Consider the following 6801-nt stretch of genomic DNA (forward strand, 5'->3'; position numbering starts at 1 on the left):
TTACTAGAGGCCCGGTGCACAAAAATTTGTGCACTCGGGGCAGGGGGGAAGAGGTCCCTGCTCAGTCCATGCCTCCTCTCGCAGTCCGGGACACCTCAGGGATATGCGTCCCCTGGGGATCATGCCTAAGCTAGCAGTGGGACATTCCTCCCACAGTCTGGGACCCCTTGCTCCTTACTGCTCAGCTCTCTGATCCCTCACGTCAGGCTCCTTACTGCTCAGCTCGGCTTGCTGCTCTTTAGCACTGCTGTGGAGGCAGGAGAGGCTCCTGCCACCACCACTGTGCTGGCCAGCCCTGAGCCCAACTTCTGGCTGAGCAGTACTCCCCTGTGGGAGTGCACTGACTATCAGGGGGCAGCTCCTGCATTGAGCTTCTGCCCCCTAGTGGTCAGTGCACATCATAGTGACTGGTCATTCTAGTCATTCCACTGTAAAGGTCACTTAAGCTTTTAATATATAGATTCCTTTGACTTGTTAGAGTTACCTAACATTCTTCTAGTTTTACTACTTCATGCTTGATATTTTGAAAATATTTTTTATTATTTATAAGTCCTCCATTCTACTTTGGAAACTTGTCTTCTGCTTAGCTTTTAGCATTGCCTTCTTATTCCAGGTGAACCACTGGCTACTTTGGAAACTCTTACCCCTATTGGCTACTTTATCTATGTTTGTCAGGTGACCCAGTACCATATATTCATGGAATAAAAGATATATTTCCACTCTTTTCTTTTTGAATCAACTGAAAGCATGCCTAAATAGCACAACTGAAATTATTTTTCAATTGACTTGTTGGAACAAAAAAAACAAAAATGGGGAGGCTATTAGAAGCATGAACAACAGACAGATCAGATACTCTTCCTTCTGATTTTTCCATTTAGTAGACCCAGTCCACACTTGCCAGTCAGTTACCAATGAGAAGAAATGGGAGAAAGAAGGACAAATTATTAAAGTGGAACTGCTAGCTCTGGTAATCACCCAGATGATTTTAAAAAAATGTTACTCTAATTAATACTTGTAGACACAGGCAACATGCATTTAATAATTGCAACACTCCAAAGTAATTCTCCCTGGTTAAAATATGTACCCCAAAGAATAGCTTATCATTTTAATATACTGCATAGAACATTATTGAATTTCATGATGCATATTTATTTTATGCCAGAGAGCAAACTCAACTAAGGGCAAGGATTTTTATCTGGTTGTGTACCACTGTGTCCAAGGTTAGTGCAGCAGTGATTTGTACATACTGGATACTTGGTTTAAGTTTTTTGTTGAATTATTGATATTAATTTTATAACATTTAATATTTATCTGTTTCATAGGAAGAATCTCTTTCGTTAGAAGAAAAAATAAATCTCATAAAGTCAATAAACAAATCAAACCCCCTTTTCACAACTTGATTACATTATTTCTTACACAAATTATTACAATTTCAAGGAACTTTAAATACATCCCAATTATGATGCATGAGCCTGTGACACTTATGTAAGATTCTTTTGTTTCTACAAAGTAATATATTCCTGAAATCTATCAGTAAGAATTAAATATTCCATAATGAAGAAGAGTGTCAACTTTTGTGGAAACTGAACTTTGAGGAGTGTTTTGACTCCCCTTTTTACACCAGGCTCTGGTAGCTTCATCCAGCTCTGTGGGGACTGACGACCAAGACAGGAATTTTCACATCTTCACTCTAGTTTAAATGTTTCTCCGAATCCTTTAAGCAATGGCATTTCAAGTGAAAACACTTACTCACACAAATCCTATAAATAAGCCATGCCTATAATGGGCCAATATGATTTGTTGAAAAGTAAAAACATGAATGTTTTGTTTGATTGACACCTAGCTCACCCACTCCGAGGTACAAAAATATGCTTTGCTATTCTCAGAAATTCTCTATTAATGATCCAAAAAGTACTCAAATGACAGAATCCATGAAAAAGTATGGCCTCTTTTTGCTGAGGTGGGGATAGAAGAGAATTTTAACAGTTGACAATGAACAAAGAAAATGGATTTTAAAATATAAAAAGATAAAAATCTCCAAGACCTACAAATAAGGTACATCGCTAAGATGGAGGCCCTGGACCTGGTGTGGGACAAAACAGAGGAACGGCCACATTGGGAAGTCAGGAATCAGGCAGTTAAAGCCTCTTCTGGCAGGGAATTCTGTTACTCTTTCAGGAACTTTGCCACAAGCCAAGTCCACCTGTCCTATACTTGATTTTTTTCTTTTCATATATTTACATATTTAATACCAACAAATAAGATTTGTTGAAAAGTAAAAACATGAATGTTTTGTTTGATTGACACCTAGCTCACCCACTCCTCGGTACAAAAATATGCTTTGCTATTCTCAGAAATTCTCTATTAATGATCCAAAAAGTACTCAAATGACAGAATCCATGAAAAAGTATGGCCTCTTTTTGCTGAGGTGTGGATAGAAGAGAATTTTAACAGTTGACAACGAACAAAGAAAATGGATTTTAAAATATAAAAAGGTAAAAATCTCCCAGACCTACAAATAAGGTACGTCACTAAGATGGAGGCCCTGGACGCTGGTGTGGGACAAAACAGAGGAACGGCCACATTGGGAAGTCAGGAATCAGGCAGTTAAAGCCTCTTCTGGCAGGGAATTCTGTTACTCTTTCAGGAACTTTGCCACAAGCCAAGTCCACCTGTCCTATACTTGATTTTTTTCTTTTCATATATTTACATATTTAATACCAACAAATAATCCCATATGTAGTGCTTTGTAAAGATTCAAAATTATGTCATTTTATTTTGATTTGTGGGGGAGGTGAAGAAAGTACTGGTTGGGAACAAGAAATGGGACAGAAAAGGGCATGGAGTGTGCCCACAACCACCACTGCGGGTGAAGGGAGCTTGATGCTTGAGGAAACTGAGAAACAGGGTAAACCCCACTCCTCTGTTATACCACCAGGGGAAGCCAGACTGAAAGTTTTATATTCCACCTCTCATTAGTAGTCAGTCAAGGCTGCTCAGAGGGTATTAATTTCCCACCCCTCTGGCCTACCTTCTGGACAGGCATAGAGACCTTCTCTGACTTCAGAGAAAACCTTCTTCTGGAAGCGATGCAGCTACTGGTAGTAGAAAAATGGTAAAGTCTGAGGGAGTTGGTGATGCACTAGGTGTACTAGTCTATGTTACTAGGAATTCTTCAAAATAAAAGTTAAAAATCAACAAGGTGTTTTAATGAAGGCACAGTATTTCTTCATTTAATTAAAGCTTAAGTATATTAAGCCAACACCTTGTTTTGTTTCTGAATGACCTCGAATATCTGTGAAAGTGTGAAAGTTCAGTTTTAGCTCAGAAATACAAATGTTTAACATCAGAATGAATGAATCAATAATTAAAGAAACAACCATTCTTAAATCTTTTATATATACTGCAAATTTACCTTTCAGAATATCTTTGCCAAACATCCTTAAATATCCAATTGTAATGAATGAGAATATAGTCTTCCCAATGCTCACAGTGAATTGTTTATTTTATCCTTGAAAAATTGAGAAAAAAATTATCTGATCATTGTTTTAATTTGATTTTATTTAATTGCTAGTATTTCTTATTGCTGGTATAACAAAGTACCACAAATTTTGTACCACAATACAAATTTATTATCTTATGATCCTGAAAGTAAAAGTGTAAAATGGGCCATTGTCGCTCATGAGCCAGGAGGTCACAGTTCCAATTCAGGTCAGAGGGATTGTGTCTGGATTGTGAGCTCGATCCCCAGGAGGGGGCGTGCAGGAGGCAGCCAATCAATGATTCTCATCACTGATGTTTCTCTCTCTCTCTTCCTCTCCCTCCCTCTCTAAAATCAATTTTTCAAAAAGTTTAAAATGGGTCTCAATATACTTTAATCAAAATGTCAAAGAACTGCATCTTCTGGAGGTGTAAGGTAGAGAAAGTTCCCTTTGTTTATTTGTTTGTTTTTTCCTAACTTCTAGAGCAGCATTTTTTTACTTTTTTAACCTCACGGCACACATAAACTAATTATTATAATTCTATGGCACACCAAAACATATTTTGTTTTTTGCTGATCTGACAAAAAATAGGTATAATTTTGATTCATTCACATTAGACAGATATTGTGTTGACTGTTGTCATTTTTAAATTTGACAATCTAAGGGAAAAGAGCTCAGTGCCCCTGACTAAATAGTTTTAAAAATTCTTGTGGCTCACTGTTTAAAATTGCTGCTCTAGAGTTACTCACTTTGCCAGCTTCCTTTATGCTTCCACCTTCAAAGCCCTTTCAGTCTCTCACACTGCATATCACTTTGACTCTTCTGCTTTCCTCTTCGTCTTCTAAGGACTCCTGTGATTATATTAGGCCTACCCATAAATCCAGGATAATCTCTTTATTTTAGCTATTTTATTGGCTAGTGAGCAACCTTGATTTCCTCTGGCCTTTGCAGGAGAGGCAAAACTTTACCTCTACCCTCTTAGTATCTTTGGTTGGGGCTGATAATTAAACTGACAAACAGGTTAAGAAGGGAAAGGCACATGCATTCATTTACCGGTAAGTTTCATATCACATAGAAGCCTTCATAAGGAAATAAAGATTCAAAGAAGTGGCAAAACTTAAGCGCTTATGTATGAGGTTGAACAAAGAGAGGCAATGGTGTAAAAGCAAACATGTGGGGAGTCTAAAGGATGGCAAGCTTTATTTTAACAAGGTGCATCTGTACAAATATTCCTTGGCTTCCACTCCCAGTCTCTAGTGGAAAAATGTTTCTTTCCTTCTGGTATGGGGTCGCCTTTCACACAAGAGTTTTATCTCCTTGTTTCAGAAAGAAAAGGGAGGAATCAGAGCACCCTTCTTGAACCTGCTATATTCAAAGTGCCTTTAGCTCCAAGTAATCCTTATGCAAAAGGGACATATTTTTGAGTGGCATATTTTATCACCCGCCACCCTATAGCACAACATATGTACTGGTGTCAGAGGTTATAATATAAACATTTTGGGGGAGGGCCATTATTCTCCTTACCAATACTAGCAAAGCTGAATATTTTGCATATTTTACTCTCAATTTGTACTTATTTTTCTGTGAATGTTTTTTTCATGATTTTTGCTATTTTATTAGGGAGTTCATATTTTTCTCTTGTTTTCTAAATTTACCTTTATTTCTTTATATTTTGTATATGGTAGCACTGTTTGCAAGTTCATTAGGGATATATACTGTGTCTTTTATTTTGTTTTCAATTCTTCTGCTATTTGATAAACAATGGTCACTTAAAAATATACTGAAAAATTAAAAATATATATGATCAAATTCACAGACTTTCTTAGCTAAGATATAACAAGCTTCACAGATACTTTCAGAAACAATACCAAATCACACAGAAACTATGTGGCGTGATATCTTGTATCATGATTATGTAAATAAGACATGGTGAGAGTACATTTGAATAACATTATTTAAGTGTTAAGCTGAGAAGTTGAAGGAAAAACGAATTATACATTTTCAAAAATAGGCATTTTTTGAAGTGAAGATTATAATTCTTAGTTGATTTTGTTTTAATTTGAAATTGATTTAGTTCCATAAGAATTTATTTTAGGAATTACAAAAACTAACTAATTTAATATGTATACATTTTCAGTTTAGAATTTTATTTTTGGAAAGTACTCTGCTGTATATAGAGCAATAATATCAAAAATACATCTTGAGCCTTGGCTGGTGTGGCTCAATTGGATGAGCGTTGTCCCATGCACAGGAAGTTTCCCCAGGTTTGATTCCTGGTCAGGGCACATGCCTGGTTGGTGACTCAATCCCTGGTGGGGGGCATGCAGGTGGCAACCTATCAATGTTTCTCTTCCATGGATCTTTCTCTCTCTTCCTCTCTCTCTCTCTCTCTCTCTCTCTCTCTCTCTCCCTCTCTCTCTCTCTTTCGTCAATAAAAAATCATTAAAAATACATCTTTATTTCAATCACATCATTTTGCAAGATTACATGTTATATCTAACTTTGCCCCAGTTATTTCTATTATGATTCATAAATTCCATTTATTAAATTATTTAGATTCTCTTCAATTAAATTAGTCAAAAATATAAAGCTACACCACAGCTATCCTTTACTTTTACACTTCTTGAGTTGAGTTAATTTTGTTAATCTCAGTATATTTGTTCTCTGTGTGATTTAAAGGAATGGTCATGATTATCCTCTGATTTGAAAATGAATGGAATTACTAAATAATTTAATTGATTAATGTGTACATTCAAAATATGATCTATGTGATTATTTATTATTTTTGGAATATGGAAATGACAAATGTTTCAGAAAATTTCTCTGAATGAGAAGTTAATTGTTATTTTAACCAGATTTGTGTGTGTGTGCGCACACACATGCACTAATAGAAAAATCTATGCACAGATATATTGTATTTTCATGATAAATTTAAGAGCATGATTGAATGAATCCATTTAACAAACATTTATTTATTATAGCAATGACTATAGAAAAACTCACATTCTAGTGAGAAAATCAACATAAATATTTAGAATACACTTTGAAAAAATAGTGTTATGTACAAACTTATATGAGGACTGTTGGATTTAGTGATCAAGAAAGGCTCTTGTGCTGGAGAGCATTATGCTAAGTGAAATAAGTCACTCAGAGAAAGATAAATATCACATGATCTCACTCATTTGTGGATTATAATGAACAACATAAACCAAAGAATAAAAAAAGATCTAGAGATAAAGAAGCATCGATCAGATGCTCAAACCTCAGAGGAAAGGTAGGGGAGGGTGGGGGTAAGGGGAGAGATCAACCAAAGGACTTG

The sequence above is a fragment of the Myotis brandtii genome, unplaced genomic scaffold (genome assembly GCF_000412655.1).
Source record: "Myotis brandtii unplaced genomic scaffold, ASM41265v1 scaffold159, whole genome shotgun sequence".
Taxonomy (NCBI): Eukaryota; Metazoa; Chordata; class Mammalia; order Chiroptera; family Vespertilionidae; genus Myotis; species Myotis brandtii.